This window comes from Lethenteron reissneri, chromosome 28, assembly GCF_015708825.2.
Source record: "Lethenteron reissneri isolate LAM-NWPU_2019-01 chromosome 28, ASM1570882v1, whole genome shotgun sequence".
Lineage (NCBI taxonomy): Eukaryota > Metazoa > Chordata > Hyperoartia > Petromyzontiformes > Petromyzontidae > Lethenteron > Lethenteron reissneri.
The window spans coordinates 6,941,871-6,969,793 of NC_083806.1; the positions used below are offsets into that span (position 1 = coordinate 6,941,871).

Here is a 27,923-nt window from a genome sequence, read left to right on the forward strand (position 1 = left end):
GAGCTCCTCCGGCAAGCAAGGCTGTGTTGGCTGGGCCATGTAGCCCGCATGCCAAGTCACCGCATGCCTAAACAGCTTTTGTTTGGCCGGATTGAGGGGGCTAAACAGGCGTGGCACGGGCTAGAGAAGCGATGGAGTGATGTGGTACAGGAGGATGTGGAGCTGAGTGGACTTGCCGATGACTGGTACCAGCGGTGTCAAGATCGGCCTCTATGGAGGAGGCTCGTGAAGGACGCTACTGGGCAGTTGGAGGCAGTCGCCCTCCAACAACAACGGAGGGCGGAGGAGCGACGCTCACAACAACGAGCGGAGCGCCTGGTGGCTAAAGCAGAGCAAGTTGGCACAGTAGGGGGCACAGGTGGTGCATCAGCCACTCATCTCAGTCAGTCGACCCGTGGCACCTGGGTCTGCCCCGTGACCTCCTGCCAGCGGGCGTTCGACACTTCACGTGGCCTCAAGGTGCACATAGCCTGGCACAAGCGTCGTGGTGATGTCACCGCCACTTAGTGGCGAATGGCGGTTGTTGTTGTGTATGTAGGTGTGTGTGCTAACGGGCAACACAAGTGAGGATTATCTGAACCGGTCATGTGCCTTCCCTAGGTCGACTCAGCATTAAACGAGTACCTGGTGCGATGTGTAAACATCACGACTAGGGAGACAAAGGTGGTCAGGCGTGTTGCTGCCCGCTGACAGCACTTGCCCCAAAAGTCGTTTGTGTGTGGGTGTGTGTGCGTGTGTGTGTGTGTGAGTGTATATGCGTGCGTACATGTGTGTGTGGCTGAGCCGGGGACGGTCCATAGGGAAAACTGGAATTTATTAATAATTTTCCAAAAAAGTCAATGCAAAAATAAGAGTGGATATTATTGTTTTTCTTATATATATGGAAACATACGTTTGCCAAATGACCAACCGATAACATGCCATACATGAATCTGAAAACGTCGATGACTCTACTTTCTAAAATCTGATGTATTGTTGGGAAAAAATAAGTCATGTCATGAATTGGGGCGATGTTGTGGTCTGCTGCCGTTTGAGATTGTGGGCGCCACTGTCAATGAACGCGCTAGCGTCACAAAATAATTTGTTAAGTTTCAAACATGGCCGACACCCACGTAAAATAGAAGCTATTTGTATTTTACCAGGTAAGGCCCGATTGGCTCATCACGTGGAACTGTATAGCAACAGCCAAAACCTCTGAACGCACATGTTGATTTTTAAATGTGGTGGGAAAAAACCGGACGACCCGGATAAAAATCCACGCGACCACGGCGAGAGAGAGAGAGAACACGTAAACTCCAAATATACACCAGGCGTCAGGGTGGTGGTTGAACCCGCGACCTCCTGCACACCGGGCGAGGTAGTTAACGTCTCGCCACCGTGGCGCCTACATCACGTGACTCCGAGTCCATCCCTTCACCACGTCTCACATCCGTCCCGTGGCTATAACTCTTCTGTCATCTCACCCGGAGTTCACACGAGTGGTTCAGTACCTACGGTTCGTGCGCTACGGCGATATCTAAAGGCGCCGTCGTCGATGCAGTTAGAAGGGAGAGATAAAACAATCGCGGACACACAAAAACTAATATTTGTGATTTTCGTACGAAACGCCGCGGGCGTCTTTTATCCCTTGCCTAGAACAATCTTCAGGGCATCCAGACACCCGGGGGTGTTTTGCTAGGCAGAAGCAAACTAAACAAAAGCGTAAGAGTTCCCGAGCGGCTGAGGAGCCCACGGATTTGTGAAGAAATAGAGAAAAAAAAACGGGTCATCCAATTTAAAGCTTTCGTGACTGCAGGGATTCATCTTCTTGGTTCTTTCGGTAAAGTCACGTAGAAGGAAAATAATAAAATAATAAAAATAAAACATAATAAAATAATTCTCACGACGTTTCGGCCACAACGCAAGCAGCCGTCTTCAGGTGGAGAACAGGTCTTTCTACGTGACTTTACCGAAAGAACCAAGAAGAGGGGTCATCCAATCATCAGCGAGAATTTAAATCGCAGGAAATCCAGAACGAGTAATTAACATTTTACAAGTTAATGAATTCCTCTCATGCCTGCCCGTGATAACACTGGTCTCCAATTTTTTTAGACATCGTCTGCTTCAGAGATGAAATGTGTTGTTCATTATGGATTTTGATGTGCTGAATTTAAATATGACAATTAAAACGACTGATTGGCTCCTGTTCCCAAGATAGTTAAGTTTCTATATTTGACGTCTAAATGTTTGCTTTACATGATAGCACGTCACCTGTCCTGTTCATGTAACACTTTAAAAATTAGCAAAAGGGTAAAATAAATAAAATGTATTATGAAACAAAAGACAAAAAACTATGATGTATATAAAGTACGTAGTTTAGTCCTTATTCAGTGTCTACTCGACGCTTCTTGGCTAGTCTCTTGTATTACATTAAACGGAGCGTCTCTTGTCACTGTCCAGCAATTGTCTGCAAGCATTGATGGGCTCCATTTGCCCTGAGAGCGTGTCTCCATTGTTGCAATGTCCTGGTGGAATCGCTTGCCATGCTTGTCGCTCACTGCTCCGCAGTTCGGTGGGAAAAAATATAGATGAGAGTGCAAAAAATGTATCTTTAGTGACATGTTGCAACCAGGCTTGTGGAGGTTTTCCACCAACTCCCTGAAGTTGTCTGCCTTGTTTCCGAAAAAATGTGTTGCCACTAACTGGAAGGCGTTCTATGCCGTATTTTCCTTGCCGCGCAGTGCACTGTCAAATTCATCGTCTCGAAGAAGTTCACGAATCTTAGGACCAACAAAGACACCTTCCTTTATCTTAGCTTCACTTAACCTTGGACATTTTCCACGGAGGTACTTGAAAGCTACTTGTGTTTTGTCCATGGCTTTGACAAAGTTATTCATCAGACCCAGCTTTATGTGTAAGGGTGGTAACAAAATCTTCCTTGATTCAACAAGTGGTGGGGCCCACATTTTGTCCTGATCTCCAATGTTTCAGCCAAAATAAAGGTGATAGGTTTTCTTAACTATAGTGGTTTATACTGCACTTTTGTGATGCAAAAGTCACTTCACCACAAACATAGCAGAAGTTATCTCCTTTGTTCACACAAGTACGAGGCATCTCTTTGCTCACCTTGGCTAAACAGAACTGTGTCCCTTTGCAAAATCAAACACTGACAAATAAGAGAGCACGACACTGCATGATTTCTAGAGCTGATATTGGGCAATTTGTTCAGCAGAGGGATGTAAGCCTAGTATGATTGCATCATCCATGACTTCTAGGAATAACATGATGCAATTCATATCATGTATGATGCAATACCAGGTTCAGATTGCATCATTCATGATTTTCTCAATAAGCAAGTACTGTCCAAACCCAGTCATAGATTTATTCATAGATCTAGTCAAATATGTATTTGAGTAATTTCTGGTTGAAATTGAGATCCCTTCCCTTCATAATTCACTTATCTATGAAAAAACCGCCACTTTTTTTCAAATTTTCTTGCTGTGTTTTTCACACCTGATGATGATTGATTGTGTTGCAGTCGAAACGTCGTGAGAATGTTATTGTTTAATATTTTTATTATTTTATTATTTCCCTTCTACGTGACTTTACCAAAAGAACCAAGAATATGAATCCCTGCAGTCACGAAAGCTTTAAATGAAAATATAACTCACTTATCCTCTGCCATTTCCAAATCAAGGGTCGTAGATACTGACCCAGTAGCATATCTTGAAAACTAGAGCCAATCAATTCTAGATTTGAAGCTTTCGTGACTGCAAGGATTCATATTCTTAGTTTTTTTCCATAAAGTCTCGTAGGTAAAACATTAAAATTAATAAAAGTAAAATAAAATAAAAATCACGACGTTTCGGAGGCAACACAAGCTTCCGTCTTCAGGTGGAACCGTCTTACTTGATACAGCTATCGTGCTGTGACGGTTCCACCTGAAGACGGAAGCTTGTGTTGCCTCCGAAACGTCGTGATTTTTATTTTATTTTACTTTTATTAATTTTAATGTTTTACCTACGTGACTTTACCGAAAAAACCTAAGAATATAGAGCCAATCAACAACTTTAAGCATCATTTTCATTCTCAGTGACCCAGAATTAGTAAAGTTGGGCTACATTTATTTGGGAAGCGTTTTGGCTGTCGACCGGTGCAATCTCCCTTCTCCTCTCACCTCGTTCAACATTCGTCTCTCCTCTGTACCACTCTCGCTCTCTCACCTCACGTTGTTACTCTCTCCTGCCTGTCTCGTCTGTCATCTCTCTATCAGAGCTTATAAATTAAAAGGGGACCCCCCCCCCTCCCCCCATTGGGGCATCATAACCCCCACCACAAGTGCAGATACCCACAGCACCCACGAGTGACTGCTGCCTCTGCCGAAGAGGCGCATCGCCGATAAGCCTCGACAGATGCAGGTCAGCAACCTATTTGCTGTACTGCCACCTCCTGTTACGTCCCAAGCCGTGCGCGCTCCAACCACCGGGGTCTGTCAGCCGTGTAAACACAAACGCCAAAGTGATGGACAACTTATGAACGGGGTGGTGGGGGGGGGGGAAATAATTTTTTTTTAGTAACTTAAACAAATCTCCCGTCGTAAAAATGACATCTTGCAGAGCACTGCTCCAAGGATTTTTTTTGGGTTAAAGCAGAATGCCACTTTTAAGTGAGAGAGAGAGAGCAGGAAAAAAAACTCCAAACCTCTTCGGAGTTGATTGATGCTGAAAGTCTCGGCGTTTCCCCTCTTTTTTTTTTAAACACGGAGAGCGGTGGCGGTAGCGGCGGCGGCGGTGGCGCCGTGCTCGAGAGCGTCGCCTCGGGGGGCCGAGCGAGCCGAGGCCACACGGGAGACGCCGGACGGCGACGCACGACAGGGAGGGACAGAGGGCCCGACAACAACCAAAAAACACAACCGAGCTAAGATGTGGGGTGTGGGGAGGGGGGGGGGGAGGGGGGGGGGGGGCGGTGGTGGGAGGGGGGTGGGGAGAAATGTATTTACTTATTTTTTTTTAAAGAAGAGAGTTAACGGGTGATAAATGGTTTCAGAGAAAAAGGCAAAGAATTACAAAATCACGAGGACAAAACAAACCGGAGCAAAGTCGGGAGGCTGGAGATGGTGCGAGAGGGAGACGAGGGGAGGTGGAATTCACGGGGTTAACCGGTGGGCCCTCCTCCTCCTCGACCTGTCTCCATTAACGTGACGGATTTCCCCGTTTCCCCGAGAGAGTCGCGGCGATTTTGCTAACGAGCTGGCCGACCGGGGGCGGCTGTTTTGAGCGGTGGTCTCACGGGAATAGATGGTGCACACTCGCCCAGTTCAGAGGAGCGGGGGGGGGGGACTTTGTGGTAATGTGGCCACTGTGGGAAGGCGGTGTGGGGTGGGGGGGGCATTGATAGTGCTGGGAGATTGCCATGCTGTTTTTAGAGTTGGGAATGTCGATGGGGCAAGATATGCCGGTTAAGGGGGATCACATCGGTGTGCATCACTTGATGTGGCTGAGCGTTATTGTTTTGACGATCGCGTTGTGGACAGATGCGTTCTCGCCGTGCGAATGTGGATTTTCCAGCATTGATGTTGGTGAGTGCTACACAGTGCTCGTTTGAGCAGGGAAACCATTTTAACATAGATTCATATATATATTTTTTGGGCAGCAAAGGTGGAAGAATGTTTCGTCTTTTAGTTGCAATTTATGCATTCAAATCCTGTTTGGGAGTGAACCGTTCATCGTCAACGCTCTGGCGTAGAATAAAAACGAAGCACCACATTTGTGGGAAGTCAATAGCAGTTGTCTTACAGATAAAGGTCCATGAGCATCGGTGCCACCTGAGATGACATCTCTTTCGTGGTTCCAATTTGTTTACTACGTGGCCAATCACAGCTACATCTCGCGATTCCATTCTTGCGTATGATGTTAATACGTTCAGGAGCCTGATGCTAATGTCGAGGTCTGCTAGCCACGAGCGGGCTTCAGGAGAGAGAGTTCGCGTCGCTTTTCTACTCCTCCATTGAAGGGGCACAGACTACGGTGGTTTACGATGTGGTCCACGGTTTCGGTTGCATAGCCACAATTGTACCACTGTGGCTTGTCTTGAATTTGACCTGAACGAAGTAGATGTGTGCAGAGGCCTGTTGATGCTCTGATGCGGTGGACGGTTACACCAGTGTCAAAGATAAAATGATTGTGTGAAAACTCTCCTCTAAGGAATGGGGTTATCCAATAATGCACTGTTATAAGTAATGTAAACAATTGGGGAATACCAATTATCTGCTACATTAAGGGGTACCCCCATTTAGGCTCTGGCCCATGGGTTAATATTCTGGCCCCTGCCACTAGAAGATGGAATTTCCACCTCTGCCTCAGGGCTCAGGGTCCCGAACGGCAACACACAGTGCAATGGTTTTTAAATCCTTTATATTAAGTTCGCTTGCTTGCTTGCTTGCGTGCTTGCTTACGACCGTGCAAATCTTTCGGTCGTTTTTTAACCCACTTCCCGTGATCCAATCGAGCTGACATTTTCCACACAGACTCGTTGTGCCAGACAATTAATGTTCGTGAAAAAAAATTCCCAAAATTTTACACTTTTTAGGCAAAAAAATTTTATTTCACATATATTAAAATAGAACTCATTTATCGCTTTGGCTGAACGTCACAGTATAAGAGCCCAGAGCGTAACCCCTCCACAGGCCGTGGCGGAGTAGCGCACTTGGTAGTGCCCTCGCTTTCCATGCCAAAGGTCACGGGATCGATCCCCGCGTCCTCCACAGGCGAATATATTTTTAAATCCTTGATATTAAGTTCGCTGCCACGCATATAAAGGATTTATAGTGAAAAACTTTGTTTTTACGGGTTATACTTATTACTTCACTGAGCATCATCAGCAGGGCGCAGCCGCCTTTACAAAATGCCAACAACGTTGCCGTGTGCCCGGACAAGCAGTGGCACAGTTTGTATGGCCGTGGACTCGGCGTGTCGAGTTTGGCATCTCGGTTCGGATCTGTGCTAATTATTCCAAAACTGTTTTCCGGCAAAAAAAAAAAGTGTCGCTCTGAATTGAGCGTGCAGCTTCGAGATCTCCTTTGAGAAACCGGCGCTATCGCTGCATCAGCCGCGCTAGCAGAGTGCCGCAGATTCCGATCCATGGGAAAATTCGCATGTGCCGGTTAATCGCGTGGCAAGTCTCTTAAATCCTACCGCCACCGCCACTTCCTGCCACCCCCTTCCCCATAGCCCCTCCCCCGCTGGGTAAAGTGTAGGTATTCCCCACCTCTTGCAAGATCCACGACCTCTGGCGGTGTGTGGATGAGTAGGCCCAAAATTTCTTCCAAAGGGTCTCCTGCTAGAGCTCCCTCCAAAGTGGGAGGCCCTTCCGCTGGCATTGGCGTGACCAAGATCATTGCAGGGCTGCGCCTTTACCGGCGCGGACCGGTTCTCCTTGACCCGTCAACCTGGCTCAGAGGAGGTTTCAGTGACAGGGCGACCGTTGGTCAAGTCGCGTCGCTAATTGACCAGCGTGGAAGAGCAGCCGAAAAGACCTTCTGGAGGGCACTGCAGCGCTCCCGCCTGAGCAGAGATCGTTTTGCCAGCGGTGGCCCCTGAAGGGAAATTTCAGGGGCTGTGCCTTTGACCTCTCTAACCCACTCCTCGGGTAATGGCAATTTGTGCCTGGGGAGAAAAAAAAAGAGCCTTTTCCTGCATTCTCGCGTCAGGGTTAGGGTTGTCCTGTTTACAGGAATGGTAGAGGGCGGGTGGGCGGGCAGATGGGGGGCGGTCAGGATGAGAGGAAGACAGGGAATTGATAGATTGGTAGTGCTTGGGTCTTTGACACGGAGCAGGTGAAGAGGTGGAGATGCATCGTCAACAACCTCCGCGAAGGGAGAAGAGGCACTGGAGAGGAAAAAGGCTGAGGTGGCCGTCGGGTGGGTCAGAGGTCAGAGGTCCGAGCCCTGAGCCGCCACCACTGAGAGCCTGGGTTCGAATCCAGTTTTCAGCCACTGCCTTTGATTAAACCGGGTACCTCAAGTGAAGCGAGTTGATGGTCTCAGCACAAACGAAGCCAATACGTAAAGTTTGGCCCCGCGCGTAATTTGACTAAATACCAGCTCTGATCATTATTCTTTCTATCGGTTTGACTGCCATGTCACGAACATTACCATCAGCGGCATGGTAGTTGGACAGGTGCTGTCATGCCACCGCCTGCGTTAACAAGCGATAATTGAAAAGGGATCTGTGATATCCGCTTTCGTGGGCGGTTCTATAACACGAAGGGCTTCTCTGCCCTGCCAGAGTTCATAGTCCCATGGCTTGACGCCAATAGCGCGGATACAATTGTGGAGTAGGATTTTATTTTGAAAGAGAGAGCTGTGGAGCATGGCGAGGTTTTAGTTTCCACAGAGCATCTCCCATCTTCCCCCAGCAACTATAATTGAGGACCCCCGGCTCTAAATAAAAATCCTCGGAGCGTTCACTCGGCCCGACTCTGATCCTCCCTGCGAGACCGCGATTCCGTGTCGGGTTCAAAGCTCCCGAATTCCCTCCGCCCCCGTCGCTAAAACAGAGGAGCTATTTTCCCAGAATACCTCTCTCCCTTTCATCACCCAGCCTGGGTCAGCACCACGCGGTTAGAGCAGGAACGTTTGTGGTATGTCCTGGTAAAAGTTGATAACCCACATATATCTAAATATATCGAAATATATATCCTCGACGGGGGGATATATTGGCCTCTCCCGAGTGAAGACCCTTCTGCCGCAAGTGACATTAGCTCGATAGAAAAAAAGACAGTGCATCACTGATAGACTTCCCAAATTAACTTTAATAGTTCACTTTTTTCATCCACTCGATCATCTCTCTCTCAACAAAAACCTACCCTCTGGACAATGAGATCACGTGGCTAGTCAAGTTGTTCCAGGATGCTCCTCCATTCAGCCTGACAGTTACAAGTTTAAATCTCAGCCTGGGTCTCCCATTACACTGGTCAACAAAAAAAAACATTTTTTTCTGGCCTGGACTTTTGCAGCTGTTTGAGACTAATTTCAGGGTGCTGATACCAAATCTGGTCTCAGATTTGCTCTATCACATCTCATTTTTATGCTATCGGCATACCCCATTTTCATTGATTTTACCCGAAATTAACTCTGTCACTTATGATTGCAAGTTGTTGCGAGTCGGTGACTGCTTTAGTGTTAAAATACGGTGCTGTATTTTTAGGATAGTGTGTTTATAATATAATTTAATGTAGATATCCACATTTATTTAATATTTTTCTTCTGCAGTTTTTATTGAAAATGCAATATTTGATATCTCAAAAACATGATGTGATAGACAAAACTAATGCCAGATTTGGAATCAGCACCCCTTAAAATTACCTTAAAAACCGTTGGAATACCTTATGCCAGAAAAAAGTGTGTTGATCAGTGTTAACATTGTCATAATCATCATCCCTCCGTGTTCAATTAAATAAGTAACGACTTGGGGACTTCAACAGTGATTGCATATACTGACACCCTGTCGTAGGAATGTGGAATGGCTATCACTGACTCAGGGCAGGCAGTAAAGAAGAGCACTGCCCCGTTGCTCGATATAGCAACCGATATTTGCAGCTCAGTGTTCAAAAGCTGTCTTTGTGGCCAGTAAACATTTGCCAGCGAAACCATCCGTGCAAATACACTTTGATGATAATAATCGTCATACTATATTAGAAACAAAAAAAAAACGTGCGCTGGCTGGATGTCATGCCTGGATTCCTGGCTGGCTGGCGCGGCCAAGTTACGGGTGTTGCGGCGGTGAGGTCACCGCGCACATCTGCGTGATGACGTCACCCGCATTCCACAGCAGGATACGCTATCATATCATTTCGAGGGCCGTATTAGAACAAGGTTTTGCTGGCTGGCTTTTTGGGTGGCTGACTGGAGGTACGGGTGGTCACGTCCAAAAGGACGTGCGCTTTGCTCGTAATAATAATGGTGATGGTTGGGTTGGAAAACTTCTTTGAATCCTAAAAATCTTCTACGAAATTCCTCTTCTTCCGCTTTGAATTATATATTTTTTCAGATCGAAAATATTCGCGTGTGGTTCTTCTTAAAAAACAATATTTTTTTCATTTTGACCCATCGTAACTTTTTTCACGTCACACGCAGAGAGAGAGAATCTTCACGTTCCTCAACCGCGAACGCCTTTAATTCGTTACTGCTGTTTTCTGCCTCCTGGACTTTATTAGTTAAATTTTGGTTCTTCCGGCTCGCTCGAGCCGGCTTTCTTCCCCGACCCTTGGTGCGTGAGATTATTCGAAGCCGCCGTCGTAACCGAATGGGTCATGCCCCCTTGCGAGCGTTGTCGTGTGAGTTTGTCTAAGAGGGGGTGGGGGAGGTTAGGAAGTCAGAAAAGGATGGGAACCAGCAAGTGGGACGATTGTGCACGGGCACGGTGGCGGAGAGGGCAGCGCGCGGTTGCTGACGATGCTGTGGAGGTGAACTAAAACGTAAGAAGAGAAGGCAAGGGAAAGAGGTCTCAGCGGGGGGGGGGGGGGGGTGCGAGATGGATTGTCCAAGGCTCGATAATGCTCAGTGACCGCCGGCGCTTAATGCAAAACAGACTCCGGAGGATAAACACCGCAAGCGGTGACCCCGAGACTTAACGCGCCTCCTGGGACTTGCTTGGCGTGTGCTTTGTTGTGCTCGCCAGGCTGATGGCGATGATCAAGGTGGAGGAGGAGGTGGCGATGGCGAAAGGTCAAAGCGGTCGTGATGGGAATGGTGCCGGGTATGAAAAATAAGTTCATCTTGACGATCATGACGACGATGCCACACGGGCTACGATGTGATGGGCAGCAGAGGGCAGTGCCACAAAATCCATTGCTGTAAATAAAGGGCATCAGTGTTAATATTCTCGGGATGAAAGCCAGGCCGGGTGGCTCAGCGGTGGAGCAAGTTTTGGTCCACCCATTCACTCGTAACAACCATAGTTGCCATCTTTATGTGTTATGAAGAAGGCCCATTGCCCGAAACGTTGCATATTATATATTATTCCCCCAACGACCACGGTGTTATTGACCAAACCACGTGGTTAAGCATCGTTGGTGGCTCAGCGGCAAAGCAGGCGGCCGCAATCGCAAGGCTGAAAGTTCAAATCCTGGCTGGCGATTGGCTTGGCCTATCATCCCGCCGGGGTCGATAAGATAGATACCGCTTTGCGGAACAAATCAAAAGTGGTTTGCCTTACGGAGAGACCGACCCCTGCCATCGGACCATGGAATTTCCACCATTGCCTCAGGGGACGTGAACGGGCGATGAGCTTCGCTTCAACGCTCTTTTGCCGCTGGATGTCAGCGGTTTTTAACGCGAAGAGCGAAAACGACAATGGTGACGATGATGGTGACGACAACGATGAATCATGAAACACATGTGAAGGGAGATAATGGTGATGGTGCCCGCTAATGGTAATTGTAGTAACTTTCGTAATAAAATATCCGGAGACTGGGTAATTGTGGTAAACGCGCGTGGAAGGGAGCTTGCGGCTTTATTGGTTTCAGAGCAAACAAAACCACGTGGTCTCGCGTGAGAGAGGCTGTGGTCAAGACCACCGGCGACTAACGCTGCAGAAGAGAGAAAGAGTAGCGGACTCCGTTTCATTTACTTATTTAATTGTTTTATCCACGTAACCAGCACCAGGCATCGTCCAAACACACACACACACACAAAATCAATACGCGTTCGGTACGTTAGCGACACATTCAGTATCGGCCCAAACGCTTCGGCATTGCCACACTTTGCATGTGGAGCGGTGACGGGCATGCACAGATATGAACCGCTAGCAGCCTGCACGTGGTTTGGACGTGACCCTCCCCGCCTCCCTCCAGCCAGCCAGCGAGCAAAACTTTTTAGCTTCTACATAAATGTAAAATACTTTGTAGAATAGTCTGATGGCGTCTCCCGTGACGCCGACGCGACGGACAGAGGCCCGCTCGACGCTGTGGGATTCAGGTGACGTCATCACGCAGATGGCATTGTGACGTCACCACCGCCCCCGCGCACCTGCCCCGCTGTGGGACGGACACAGACACACAGAGACTGAAAATAAATAAAGAGTAAATCATCGATAGATCGATCCAAGGGGGATTCAATGAAGGCGTTGTAATTCAGGATGACGATTATTCCCCCCCCACCCCGCACCTCCGATTCGGACGGTTGGCTACGTACGGTACGAAAGAAGTTAAATATATTCTTGGTTCTTTCGGTAAAGTCACGTAGAAGGGAAATAATAAAATAAAAAAAATTAAACAATAAAATTATCACGACGTTTCGATTGCAACACAAGCAATCATCATCAGGTGTGAAAACCACAGCAAGACATTTTTATTATTTTATTATTTCGCTTCTACGTGACTTTACCGAAAGAACCAAGAATATTAATCCCTGCAGTCACGAAAGCTTTAGATCGAAAGTTCAACATACTTGTATACAAGAATCGATTAGAGTATTTTTTTGTTGTTATGCTTTTTTGTGAAAAGTAGGGCCTCTAGTGGCTGCAGGTGTGACGTGAGAACCATTCGTTCCAAGCAACATTTACGAATTAAAAAAACATCGAGCTCTTCAAACGAAGCCTTCGATGCGAGCATCGTGAACTTCACATCAACCGGTCGATGCAATCGATACGCACATCACAACGACGATCCGTCGTGACGATTGCGATGGTGATATCTAACGTCTCGGCTTTCGCAACTGACCCACGGATGGAATTAGAACAGCAGCAATAATAATGATCATAATAATGACTCATCGAATCGATCTCGATCTGGGACTCGAATCCGTAACACCTCTCACGGCCGTGGTGCCACGTGGTGCCACGGCCGTTCGACGGGAAGCCAAAGCCGAATTCTGAATGACCCGCTCGTTGGAGGAGGGGGGGGCAGTGGGTTGAGGGTGGGCAGTGGGTGAGGTGGAGCCGTCGCTCTATAACAAATCAGCAGGAATCCGGACTCGCTAACGACCGGTTCACGTCACACGGGCGGGGCGGGGGTGGTGAAGCGGGGCCACGGAATCTCCGTCGAGTGCCCCAAATTAACCCCATTAACCCCACGCCATGGACGTGCTAATTGGCGGCAGTTAAAAGGTCCGCACGGAAGGCAGGAAGTGGGGGAGGCAGGGCCGCGTCAAGGTTCTTGCAGGTCCTAGGCACTTCTGCGCCGTAGGCCTTCAATGATTGCTCTCGGCATGACTTGGTACTGCTGTTGCCCCATGTCACTACTACGGCCGATGTCACTCCGCTCGGTTCACACTTAGGACGGCAACGCCGCTTGTCTCCCATTGGCACTGCTCTCTATCGAGAATGAGATTGTTGTGTTGAAGAGAAACACCATGTTATTGCTAATTTTGCAATGGAAAAAAATCTCGAAAAGGTCATGCTCCGGTGTTAATTTCTCTCACCTTATGAAAAAAAAACATGAATCTGCCTCTTTGTATACACATTGTGCGTATCCTTGTAATTTAAATCTATTTATTGAAGATGTCTTGGTTACATTTTTTTTTCATACAAAAAAAAGTTTACATTTGTTTTTAGTAGGCTCAGTTTTCGTAGGCCCTAAGCACAGTGCCGACTCTGGCCTATTGGACAACACGGCCCTGGGGCAAGGGATGAGGGGATCCGGGTCCCAGACACGTGGACTTTTGTGGTAACAATAAAAGCGGACTGTGACGGAATCACCGATCGTGCTGATATTTAGCCAATCAAATAAAGGGGGGGGGGGGTCACACCGCGACTCGATCCCAAGTCTTCGCTTTCCAATTCATCCATTGCCAATGATTGCCAATGGATCGTAATGAATTGATATTTTCAGGATGGCTGCCCTATCAACTTTGAATGACTGCCGGATACGACTGAGCCGAATCGATACAAAATGAAACCTAGATTCACGATCCGCAATGACCATGTCTTTGCCGATGTCCGTGCGATCCAGCGCTGGATTCCAGGCACGTAGCCACCACCACGCCTGGGTTTTATGATGGTCACAATAATAATAATAACCGTGCGTGTTGAAATAGACGGTGTTGAAATGTCATGGGGCAGCAGCTGACGGAGCAAGGGATGTGACAAAAATATACACCGGGCAAAACGAGACAATGGTGCGGTAATGTTTTGAATGTTCATAATCATCCTCGTCAGTCAGTCAGTCACGACCAATCCACTGCTGGAGGAAGGCCACCGCTATCTCTCTCTGTCTCTGTGGCTTTTGCGATGCAACGCAATTCCGCGAGCAGCCGTCACTGCGCGCGGGCAGATCTCATCGCTCCGACGGCTGCCTCCTCCCATCGTCCTTCTCGATCAACTGAGAAGCTCCGGCCATCATCTCCCTTTTTGGTGTCACGTTCTGCCCGAGCGCCCGAACTTTTTGTTCAATTTAACACGATGTCGACTCCCCACCCACCCCTAGCCCCGCTTGTGTTCTCGAAGGCTCTGGGTTCTCGTCCTCCGCTCCGTCTCTGCGTGCAGTTCCAAACACGCGCCCTCTCTGCTCGCTTCCCCGCGCCCTTTAGGGCTTTTGCCAGTTACGCAAAGGGATGATTCAATGGACTTCAAGAAACGACGATGTCATGTGACCATCACGCTGTTGCATTACTCGAGATGACGTGTTTTTTTTAAATTTACAAACCACTACATTTAATTGGTTTTTGCAAAAAATATCTATATTTTAAGTTGATTGTCAATTATAATTGTGGACTTTGATCACTTTAATTTGCACTAAATATTATTCGTTCAGGAATTTTAATATTCAGTAAAATAATATTAAACGAGTAAAGGCAATCACGATTTTTTTTTTGACGAATCGGCGACGCGATTGTTACGGGCTTACTTCGCACGATGTTATCGCGACATCGCCGCAGCCAGCGGCAGCGACGGTAACAGCTGCGGCCAGGTCGCGGTGGAGCCTCTGTCCCGGGGGGGTGGTCTTTTGCGAGTCTGCTATCGTATGCCCCCTTTGTGTCAGCACCGATGCACTCACGGCCCGCATTCCCTACCTCCCGATGACACGCCTGAGTGAGCGGCTGAGTGAATGAATGAGCGCAACGGGCGCACGCTCCGACTCGGTGATTTATTAATTTCTGAAACCTGGAACTCCGCCGAAACGGAGAGAGCACGCGGTTTTTAATTTTAAATTTCCTCTCGAGCGCAAGGACGAAAAAAAATCCAACCCACGTCTTACCCTCTCTCTCAACCCTGCTGGCTCGCTCACGCTCTCTCGCAATTATTTTTTTTAGTTTTTGCCCTTCTAACCCGCTCTCTCTTTCTTTTTCTCTCTCTCTCTCTCCGTTCTCTCCCATTCTCTCCATTCTCTCGAACCTTCTATCTGTCCGCTTTTCTTCTCTGACGGGTATGCTAAATGTGATAACGAAACGTCACCAGTCGAAGCACTGCAAAATGCATTTAAAGAGAATCGGGGAGGGTGGGGGAGTTCACCGTTTTAATTAAAAATAAACCCCCACAAAATTAAGTGAATTCCGAATAAAAAAAGGAAAAATGAGTTTGGGTGAAGTAGGCTCGGGTCAGGATCAGTGGCACAGGGCCATGTATAAAGTTATGCTTGTTGCTGTTTAGAGGGCAGGGCTAGTGTCCGGTTAGCTCGCGTGGCTAAGAGTAGGGCTAGATTTTGGTTGACCGGTCTAGTTCGGGTTAGTGGAAGGACTAGAGTCTGAGTTGGCTGGTGGTAAGGATAAGGGTTACATTCCAGGTGGAACCGTCACAGCACAATTGCTGTATCAAGTAATACAGCAATTGTGCTGTGACTGTTCCACCTGAAGACGGAAGCTTGTGTTGCCTCCGAAACGTCGTGATTCATAATTTTATTTCTATTATTACTTCTATTAATTTTATTTTTTAATTTTTTACCTACGTGACTTTACCGAAAAAGCCTAAGAGTATGAATCCTTGCAGTCACGAAAGCTTCAAATCTAGAACCAGGTTATATTCCAGTTGATGGATGTCGGTATGGTCAGGGTAGGGGCTAGTGTCTGGTTAGATGGTGGCGAGGGTTATATGGATTACAGTCCGGTTGGCCAGCGTCGCTGAGAGCTCGCGTCCATTTGGCGAGCCTGGTTACCAGCTCGGGGATATTGGCAGTTCCTGTGTCGGAGCGAGAGGCCCGCATTGTGGCTGGGGCAGTGGCGTAGCGAGCGTGGGGGCAGGGGGTGCCTTGGGCTCCCAGGGTGGCCAAGACTACGAGTTGGTGCTCCCTTGACAACTACCACCATGAGATCTGTTTTCAACAACGGTGTGAAAGAACAAAAACGTATTTAAAACGCGAATTAAATTAAATTTTTTAATGAAAATGCTTTAAATTACGTTCCACGTTTTCATTACATTTAAGTCACAATAAAATATTGGCGGGGACAGGGGCAGATAACCAATTGCTGCACCCCCTTGAGCTGATCATGTAGTTACTATGCCACTGGACTGGGGTGTGTATGGGCTAGAGTGGCTTTTGGGTAAGCTCTCATATCTTGGCTTAAGTTAAATCTCTGGCACAACTCTGAATTCTCACCACAACCAAGTGTGTGGCCTTTTACACAAAGTCTCGTTCCGCCTCTCGCTTTTCACCCTTGCCGCTTGCGATGCGCGGGCGGTAATTTTTTTGTATAAAAAAAAAAGAGGACGGGGACTCGCCTTCTCGGCTCTCCGTCCGAGATGCCCCCCCCCCCCCCCCCACTAACCGAGCGCCGTCGCTCTCCCAAAACCCTGGGCTTTGTTTCTCGTCGGACAAAGCGCCCTATCAGAATAAGGACCTCTCTTGTTTCCGTCCCTCTCCGTCCTCTCACGCAGCACACACACAGGGGGGGGGGGGGGGGGCTCTCTGCTGTGTGCGACAGCTAAATGGACTCTTGTTTCCCGGACCGGCGGAGCTGTGTGGCGCGTGGGCGGGCTGCAATGCGGTGCGCGTGGTTGCCTGGCACGGTCAGGATAATGTGTGGGCCCGGTGTACAAAACAAAAATAAACGCCGGTGTCTCTGTTGGGCATGCGGAAAACGCGGGGCTCGTGTTTGGCTGGCGAGTGTGGTTATGGCTGAATGTAGGGCTCGTGTCAGCCACGATCAGTCCACTGCTGGATGAAGGCCTCCCAAAGACGCTGCGTCATCCGCCGCGGCCGTGCGATGCGAAAATCTTGCAGCCGGCGCCTGCTGCACGCTGGCGGATCTCATGGCTCCATCTCCACGGGGAAGGTCCTCTTGGGCGCATGTTCCCTTCTTTATAATGATGCTAATAGGAGGGAAGGGCCTTCATCATCAGGATCCATGGACAGATATCCTGCAGGTGTCCACTGCACATTTCGTCATGTTTCCACTTTCTTCTGTTTTGCGCCAATGTGCTCAAGTAGTGACACTTCTTTATGGCACCTATCTCTTCTGTCGTCATCAAGCCGTTCTCTGTTGGGTCTTCCTCTCTTTCCCGTTCCTTCCATTCTTCCGGACAACACACTTTTAGTTTTCCTGTTGTAGTCCATCCTACACGTGTGTACAAATAGGGCCTAAGTATGTATTACATATTTGCAAAATGTGTATGAAGTCATCCAACATTTATTTATCTAAGTAAAATCAACAAATGTATTCGACTCAAGGTACATTCATCAAACATTAATCCTTCACTGCACCAATTTCTTCAAACAATAAAACACGATTTCCCCCAAGCTTTAGCCGCTGTGAAAAAGTGTCATTGTAATTCTGAGACCAACGATAATCCGATGGGCTTCTACATCCGCAGGTGCCACTGTGGCGAGATGTTCACTACCTCGCCTGATATACGGGAGGTGGTGAGTTCAACCAAAATCCTGACTCCCGTATATTTGGAGTTTGCATGCTATATCTCTCCCCGTGGTCACGTGGATTTTCTCTTGATCCTCCGTTTTTTTCCCCTCCACATTTGTAATCAACCTATGTTCAGATGATTTGGCTGCTACACGTTGCCACGTGATACGCCACTTCGTTCAGCAATCATTTGTGGCCAGTTCGCTTCTGAAAGAGAGTCGTGTAGTAGCTCAGTGGGTCTATAGTTGGTCAAATGAAAATAGTTTTAGTTTATAATGTTAGCTGTTACTTCAACATGGAACTAAAGGAGGGCCTACGACAGGGGTCGGCAACCTACGGCTCCGGAGCCGCATGCGGCTCTTTACGGGCTGCTTCTTGACGATATGTACAGTATGTACTCAGATGCATTGCGGCTCTTGAAATACTGAATTTTGTACCGAATTGGAAAGAAATGGCTCTTCTTGTTATTTTGGTTGCCGACCCCTGGCCTACGACATACGAGGGCCTAACGTCTCATTCGTGCGTGTGGGTTAATCCGGTCTGGGCTGCACGCGACTGGCAGACGGAGAGAGACACTTTTCGACAGCTGTGCTCATCGCGTCTGCTGTACGCGCGGTGCGAAAGAAGTTGAGCATACATCATCAACAACAACAACCGCCATTCGCCACGAAGTGGCGGTGACGTCACCACGACGCCTGTGCCAGGCCATGTGCACCTTTGAGCATCCATACGCACGCACGGACAAATCGCGTGGTCGTTTTGAATGCGGACCGCCCAACAAACAAACAAAAAACCTCATCTGCCGGGCGGTTCATCAGCCCCCGCCTCGATCCGGCACTCAATCAAAAAACTGCGTTTATACTGCAGGATGAATCTGATGGGCTACGACGCGTGTGGCGTCAGAACGTTACAGCAACAACAACAAAACAACAACAAACAAATACAAACACCGCGATAGGAGGGTGCTGAGCATAGCAGAGGTAAACACCGACCAGGAGAATAACATGACATCGCCCCTCCCCTCCCACCCCCCACATCACCGGCCGTGATCTCACGTCCCCCCCCCCCCCAGTGTTTATTTATCCACCGCACCCTGCAGCGCCGAGCGTGCGCCCTGCTTGCCTCCGGGGGGGGGCTGGGGGGAGGGGCTTGGGGGCTGGGGGGGAGGGGCTTGGGGGGAGGGGGGGAGGGGCTTGGGGGCTGGGGGGGCTTGGGGGGAGGGGGTGCCGGGCCAGATGTTAGCCGAGGACCGATACGACTTTTCACGTCCTTTGGATTGCACTCTCATGGCGCTAATCTCCCATTAACACTGCTGTTGTGCGCTTATGCGGGCATGATGCTCTTATCCGGCGACGGAAGCTCATTCATGCTCATCTCCCTCCCGAATCCCTCTCTCCCTAATCTCTCTCCCCGTTAACACAACTGACGTGCTTGCGTCCGTGGATGGAATTCCGTTCCAGCTCAGACCCCGCTTGCTTGCCCATCGCCACATATATAACTTTGTTGTAAGAGCTCTCTCGCTGGTTCAGCAGTTCCACTGCTGGATTCTATTTTTTTTCCGCCTGAGGACGACCGCTTGTGTTGCGATCGAAACGTCGTGATTTATTTTATTTTATACCCACGTGGCTTTACCGAAAGAACCAATAGAGGACCAACACGACTGCTGCGTGGTGAATGAAGACTCGGGAGGCAGAATTCCAGGCAAGGGCTTTTTGCGCCGGGTTATTGACAAGGAGGTAGTAACTAAAACGCCGGGGCGAGCGTGTTCTACCCGCAGGTCCTTCACGTGGACCCTCGGCTCTATCTGTTCCTAGCCTCGGCTGCCTCTTCGGCTCAGACATTTATGACGATGTGTGACGATGGGGGGGGGGGGGAATGAGAAATGTGACGTCACATCAAAATGCGCAACTTTAAATAAACATAGACAACACGTTCTACTTAATTAAATATACTTTTTAATAAATGTTTTCTCCTACAACATCAGAGTGCAGCGCCACATTAAATACGCACTACAATGACAATAGTTTAAAGCGATTTGAAGCATGTTTTATTTTGGGGGAGGGGGGTGGGGGCAGAGCTTTGTGACGTCATATTTTAGGGTGGAGGGGTCTGACTTTTTGTGACGCCGTGTGACGAGGGGGGCGGGGGTCAAAAATCGTCCAAAATCGCGTGATGTCATTTATGGACGGCCCCTAAGTACCCCAGGTGACATGACGTCACGTCGCCATGCTACTCCTCTGCACTACTACTACGACTACGGTCACGATGGCGCCTATCTCTGTCTAGAAGTCGATTTCAATTTGTCTTCTTGTAACTACCCCTCCCCCCCTTCGGCCACGGCTCCGGTGTCTGATTTTGTAGTCACCGACTTTGACATCTGGGATGCTGCTGCTGCTGCTGCTGTGGTGTCGCGTTTGGCGCGGCAGACTTGTGTGTCCGTACGTATGTTGAACTTCTTTCGCACAGTACGCATTGCCAAACGTGGTAATCGGAGGTGCGGAGAAAGGACAACAAGCTAAGCGCAACAAGCAGTTCTAAAGAATGGGCCCGCAATAATGCACGTTGACTCAAGAGCGCACAAGTCTGGTCACCACATCTACGCCTCTATATAAGGAACGAAACAGGTGGACTTCTACACAAATCTGGCTGTCGCCTGATGGTGCTAGTTGTAATTATTGGAGAAACGTCGTAATTAGTTTGTAAATGTTGTGGCTTGGCTCTCCAACACACCGGTGTGCTGTATTAGTGACGAATTGGCATGTTCTGTTTACGTGACAACCCTTACTAGTTGTGTCGGGTGGTGGCGGGTTTTAACGACACATTTATACAGTTACGCGATCTAAATAAAAAAAACCCTCTGTTATGAGTTTTAAAGAAATTCGTTTTTTAATCGACTTGCAATCGTGAGGTCGCCCGCCCCGTGATACCAACAACTGCCCGAGAGCTTCTTCTCGTGCGTGTTTGGCCTACTCTTCCACACTGCCCAGACGTCTTGGAAGAGGTTGGGAGTACACGCGCTTTACCCCACCACCACCACCACCATCGGCGCGATCTGCCGATCGACTAACCACTTGCGAGGCGGTGGGGTGAGCGACTTAAGAAACTGGCGGCAAATTCTTTCAACATCTTGTGGAATGACCGAACCTTTTTGAATTAAACACAACAAAACTAATTTCAAGAAAAATAAAACGCTGGCGGTGTCTTCTAAAGGAATAAAAATCCGCTAAAGAAATAAGCCGACCTCGTTCCACATCCCCGACCGCGCTAAATTTCAATCAGCGCACGGACCGTTGTATCACTGCGCATCCCCAACGCCAACAACAACGCCAACAACAACACAAACAACGCCAACAACAACAACGCCAACAACGCCAACGTTTGCACATCGCACCAGGCATCGGCTGCAAAACATCAAACGCGAAACCGCAAAGGGTTGCCACCGCAAGGGACTGTGTGAGTCGGCACGGTACGCTAAGAGCTCAGAGCTGTGAGCCGCAACCGTTGACAATCCGCACATCTCAGAGTCGCTGCGCTTAGCTCCTCCGTTAAGTGGAAGATTCAAAGCAGTCCCGTCCCTGCCTCCGCCCCCGCCCACCAACACTTTGTGTGACTGCGAAAGCGTCACAATAAATGGACCAGACCTCCTCAGTTCATCGAGGCATGCGCGCCTCTCCCGCTCATTCGGAGGAGGTATAGAATCCATCCACGAACTCAGGGCTCCATGTGAATTGGCTAAAGACCCTTCACATTAACCTTGGACAACTTGCCACTCCCCTGCAATACATCTGCGATTCTGCAGCAAACCCACACGGCAGAATAAGAAGAAGAAAACCGCTGACAAAGGAACACATTACGGAGTGTGCGACGCTCCGATATCAACCGAAATGTTTTGTACACGAACGGTGCACGGTGAGGAAACAGGATTCGGTGAACTTTCACCGGCCATCGTCAAGGTCCCGTGGGCTGAATCATTTACAATTATAAGGTAACGCTGAACGATCGCGGAAAAGCGAGCAAAACACTGACGCAGCACACGAATGGGCGGTCGTGGCAGCAGCAAAGCTCAAACTAAAACTATCAAACTATATATTTTTTCTAGATTTGAAGCTTTCGTGACTGCAAGGATTCATATTCTTAGGTTTTTTTCGGTAAAGTCACGTAGGTAAAAAATTAAAATTAATAAAAGTAATTAAAATTTAAAAAGTAAAATATATTTTTTTTACTTTTATTAATTTAAATGCTTTACCTACGTGACTTTACCGAAAAAACCTAAGAATATATAATTTTTCTATTTTACCAGGTAAGGCCCACTGAGCTATATAGCTAATTTTCAGAAGCGGCCTGGTCACAAATGATAGCTCAACCACGTGGCTTGTCACGTGGAAATTTAGAGCAGCCAAATACTCAAAACGCGTGATTTTGATTCTAAATGTGGAGGGAAAAACCCGGAGGAACCCAGAGAAAACTCCACACGACCACAGGGAGAACATGCAAACTCCAAATCCACATCTGATAATTAGAATGTGGCCTCATTACATCTACACTGGCCTCCACAACTTTCTGATAGTTCTAATTGAATATGTCAATTTCGAAACAATTGCTGAACTTGTGTGAGATGTGACACGGGCCCGTGATTGATCAATCCTCAGATTGAAACCACACGTACTTGATGGGATTCTTCTGAATCGCTGCTGGCAAATGATCGCAGTGGGCGAGTGAGCGGTGTTGCTACGTGCTCCGTGGTTTGGGTTTGGTGAGCTCCGTCGCGCTCTGAGCCATTCATAATTGCGGCGTTATTCACGTAACTATTGGTATTTGTATGTATGTTGAACTTCTTTTGCGCCGTACGTAGCCATCCGTGCTAATCGGAGGTGCGGGGGAAGGGCAACAATCTAAACACAACAAAGCAGTTCTAAAGAAATTAGTTTTTTACCTAGACGATTTAAAAGTGCATAGCTCCAGTGGCTTCCTAATATCGGAAAGAAGAGCGTTCCAGACGGCCGCAGAAGCGCATCTGAAAGCGCCGCGCGATGCGGTGGCCGTCTTTGTTCGATGGCCATCCAAAAGCCGCCGCCGCCGCCGCTGCTGCTGCTGCTACGAGGATGACCGGAGTTCGCTGCAGAGGTCGCAAACGGGTTTTGATTCCTTACCCGTACCCGTACCCGGCCGCACCAGGGTCGCAAATGGCTACCCGTACCCGCCGGGTACGGGTAGCCGTTCCCTACCCGTACCCTACCCGAAATGAGTGACAAACGGTTACTCACCAGTGACTCACGGCCTACCCGTACCCGTACCCGGCCGCACCAGGGTCGCAAACGGCTACCCGTACCCGTACCCGGCCGGCCGGGTACGGGTAGCCGGGTATCGGGTACCCGGTTGCGACCTCTGGTTCGCTGTAACGAAACCACAGATCGGCACGGTGTTGTACTGACCCCTCTAAATAAAAGACAGCAGGGAGAGCAGTCAACATCTCCCCCTGCCCCCACACCCTCCCCGCGCGCCCGCCGACCGTGATTTAAACTCGCGACCCTGGCGAAGCGAGCGCAATGAGTGCGGGCGCCACTGTTTCTAGGAGGCCTTAACCGCGTGCCGGGCGGTGCAGCCAACAATAACACCCCTTGTGTGTTTCCTTCACCTCCCCAATAGCCGCATTGGCCGGGCCTGCTCAGCGTCTCCGAGTCTACTCGCTCGCTCGCTCTCCCCTGCCCTGCCCTCGGCGGTTAGAGAGCAAAACAAGAAAGAGAGAGACACACACACACACATACGTGCATTTATCAGTTTAACACGTAGGCTTTCGCGACCAATATCATCTATAATGTTGTATATTTTTAAACCAATATCATAGACGCGCATTTATACAGGGCGCTTCAAAAATATGTTAACACTCGCATGGGGCTATCGTTTTTAATGGAAAAATAAGTATAATCCGTAAAAACTACGTTTTTCACTATAAATCCTTTATATGCGTGGCGGCTAGAGTCCTCTCGTCCTCTGGCTTGAGATGGCTGCCACCTTTGGGTCAGATGATTGTCTGCCAGTATTAAGCAATTGGTAGATAAATATTTAATTTGTTTTCCCTAAACAGTGTAAAATTTTGAAAAAAAGAATTTCACGAACATTAATTATCTCGCACAACGAGTCTGTGTGCAAAATGTCAGCTCGATTGGATCACGGGAAGTGGGTTAAAAAACGATTGAAAGATTTGCACGGTCCTAAGCAAGCAAGCAAGTGAACTTAATATAAATGATTTAAGAAGGCATAATACACTGCAACATAACAAATGTATGACAATAGCTTAAAAAGAGTCTCCAGGTAAAAGGGTAAAACTCTATTACTCTATCTTGCTACTGGCAAAGGAGGTCTCATAATGTAAATGCTTCACCCCGAGCTCTCAGTACTCTGATGGTGCGTTGTCTTTGAGTTGTGCGTCATTTAGCGTCATCTGGTCCAACACCATGTGAGACTAGGCTCTAAGAAAAGCTGTCTCGGGTGTGGACCAATTTATTTCAAGGACAGTGTATACATTATCAGAGTTGTCATTTTTTGTTTGCATTTTGACCGCAAGTGTTGTGGTTAATGCAAACATGACTCCTTGTATAAAGGTGTCAGTTTTGTTGCCAGGTAAAAGGGTAAAAACCTATAACTACATCTTGCTACTGGCAAAGGAGGTCTCATAATGAGTCTCCACTTGTTCGCCATCGTTGTCAACACGTGGCCTGGAATCTTCTCCAGGTGGTCTCCAGAGCCCGGAGACACATCTCTCGTGCCGTTGTTGTAAATTATCATAAATATCACCATCTCCTGTTTTTTGTTTGAACCACCCTGTATTCATTACACAGGGCAATCGCGACCGATATTTTCTGCTGCACAAACGTGTGCGCGCCGTGATAGATAAACACCCTCCGCCCACCCCACGAAAGCCAAATCCGCGCATCCGTGCGCGCAATAACAACGCCGAGGAAAGCTCAGCGAGGCCCGCGACTTTTCCTTCTCCCCAGCGCGCCGGTTGCGTTCGCCCGCTCCGAGCCCGGCAGCCCGAACTCGGTCACGCCGCCTTCGTGAAGAGAGGGGGGGGTGGGGGGTGGGAGAGCCTCTCTGTTGAAGGCGGCGCGCGATTAATGAAAAAAAAAATTTGAGCGCAAATTGCCCCGCAAATTTTTTGCGACGCGTCGGAAAACAATCAGCGCCTGTTTGGGGAGAAAGGCATTGCTGAGGTGCGGGGTGGGGGGCGGTCGGTGTGGTGTGGGGGGCTATCAGTCAGTGTGGGGGTGGGGGAGTTTCTGGGGGTAGGGAGGGGGGGTTCGGTTAGTGTGGGGGGGGGGAATGAACGTGGAGGGGGAGCTGAGCGTCAGTGTGGGAGGTGGGGGGCTGCAGTGTGATGGGGGAGTAAGGGGGGCTGGTGGGAGGTGGAGTTGGGGGTGATGCGTTGCGGTGCCGCTCTGTGGTGATTGTGGCTCGGTTCAGGAGCGGGTGGGGGGTGTGGGAGTGGGGTGTTCTGTGTGTATGTGTTCGGTGTGTTCTGTGTGTGTGTGTTCTGTGTGTGTGTTATATGTGTGTTCTGTGCGGGTGTTCTGTGTGTGCCTGCCTGTGTGTGTGTGTTCGATGTGTTCTGTGTGTGTGTTCTGTGTGTGTGTGTTCTGTGTGTGTGTGTGTTCTCTGTGTGTGTGTGTTCGATGTGTTCTGTGTGTGTGTTTTGTGTGTTCTGTGTGTGTGTGCCTGCTTGTGTGTGTGTTAGCGTGGGGAGCGGTAGTGTAGCGGTTCGGGGGCCATCCATTTAGTAATTACGCATGGAGGGGGTTGTTAACCCAAATTCGTACGCTTGCGTATGGGGGGGGGGGTCTACTGACAATGTGTGCATAGGAAACGGGGGGGGGTGAAGCCTCGATAATAATGCAGCCGTTGGTGGACTATCTGTTTGCTTCAACACGTTAATATTATTCATCCTTGATCGTTTCTGCGTGGATTAAATATCGGCCGTTCTATAGGATTCGGGAGAGGGGGGGGGGGGTGCGTCAAGCGAACGTACGCAGGTGGGGGGGGGGGGCAAAAAGTCCGCGTGCCTACAGGGAGGGGGAGAGGAGTCAAGTTGTGACAGATTTTCTGCGTGCGAACTAAACGGATGTCCCCGAGCGCGCAGCGCTCCACGACACGAGGTCGAATCCCCTTCACGGCCAGCACCAGTGACGATTATATAATTATCTGAAGCTGTCTTGGGCCTCCCCGAGGTTGGCTCAGCCTCAAATGAGTACCCAGTGCGGTGTATAAACGTCGCCACTAGGAAGACAAAGGCGGCCGGGTGTGGTGCTGGCCACCTACCCCTCGTGCGCCGTGTCGCCCTTCATAGGTGCTCGCTAGCAGCACTTGCCTGAACAGTCCGTTCAGGCTTTACGGGGGATCTTTGTCTTTGTTGTGTGTGCTGGCCACGCAAACTGTAGATGTGCCATTCCAGGCTGACTAGGCGCTCGCTAACAGAACTTTTTCCATAATAGAGGGTTTTTTAATTAGATCGCGTAAATGTATAAATGTGTCGTTAAAACCCGCCACCACCCGACACAGCCAACTAGTAAGGGTTGTCACGTAAACAGAACGTGCCAATTCGTCACTAGTACAGCACTAACCGGTGTGTTGGAGATCCAAGCCACAACATTTACAATCTGAGTCCGACGTTTCGCCAGTAATTACAACCAGCTTCATCAGGCGACAGCCAGATTTGTGGAGAAGTCCGCCTTGCGCAAGAAGAGCGCACAAGTCTGGTCACCACATCTACGCTTCGACATAAGGAACGAAACAGGTGGAGTTCTCCACAAATCTGGCTGTCGCCTGATGAAGCCAGTTGTAATTACTGGCGAAACGTCGTACTTAGATTGTAACCCAAAGAAACCTCTACTGTGGATGATATTGGTCGCGAAAACTTACTACGTGTTAAACTGAGCGCTCTTTTCAACAATCCTCGCCATATTTGGGCCACTTTTCAACGCATCGCTTCGGAGTAAGCGACTTGCGTAAACAAACACAAACAACTGCCCCGCGGCCCGCGAAACCCGGGTTTCCATTGCCGTCCGTGAAATGACATCACATGGCACCGAACCGCTTCTGGGCCTCCTCTAGGTTGACTCGGCCTCAAATGAACACCTGCCACCGTCGGGTAAACATCACCACTGGCGGTGACGTCGGTGCAGCGGTGCCGTTGGAGGCCACGCACGTCCCCAGCGAGTGCATTTCTGGCCTTATTCGGTACTTGCTAATAGCGTTGTGCCAACTACGATCTACGAGTGGAACGTGTACATTTTTACTGACCATGACATTTACGCAGCGCACGCGATTTAGAGAGGACCAGGAGGAGGGTGGCCCAGGGCTGCAATTTGGTGCAACGACGCAACGGATTTAAAATCGAACCTTCCGGTCGCTATACGTGGCACCGAATCGTGTGTGTGCGTGTGTGTGTGGTCATGAAATATTTAGGGCTATGCCCAATTCGATGCTAATATTTCGACTGCCCAGGGTTTCCACGGTTGGTGACGTTACCTGTCGGTGACTGCTGCATGCTGGGAAGGATTACGTAGATTGGGTTGGGGGGGTCCCTCTCTGTGCATTAAAATCCTCCTTCACCTCGACTGTTTTATAAACACCCATGCCGAATGCCAAACACTACATTGTTATTCACCTGGGTTATTTCAGTTCCGTTTTCATTTAATTTAATTGAAGCGTTGTAAAGCAGAATCAAAGTTAAAACGAACAGAACGATTTAATTGTGTTGGCACATAACCGGTGGTAATGCACATAGCGACGCGATGGTTTTCATTACCAAAACTACCGAAAGCATTTATCACCGTGCTACAAATACAGTATTGCGTTTCAATCGTTATACAGCTGTGCACATATATTGGGGTTTTGTCGTGGTGTAATGGTTAGCACATTGGACTTGCAATCCAGAATTCACCAGTTTAATCTCTCGGTGTGTCAGTTGAAACAACGATGCTATTTAGAAAAAAAAGTCCTCCTTCCTCTGCCCACCTAGCGGTGTAAATGACTGCACCGCAGGCTCGCATGTGACGTGAAGCAAAGCACGACTAACCTCTGGCCAGGGTGGAAGAGTAGGCCAAAGTTCCCTCGCGAGAGACTCTTCCAGTGGAGGCGCTTTGACTAGCGGTGGCCT

The 27,923-nt window shown here is 48.8% G+C and overlaps 1 protein-coding gene across 1 annotated transcript in view; it reads left to right on the forward strand.

The window, feature by feature from the left end:
- LOC133348888 (collagen alpha-1(XXVI) chain-like) overlaps window positions 1–27,923 on the forward strand; it is a 125,668-nt gene that overhangs the window by 13,140 nt on the left and 84,605 nt on the right.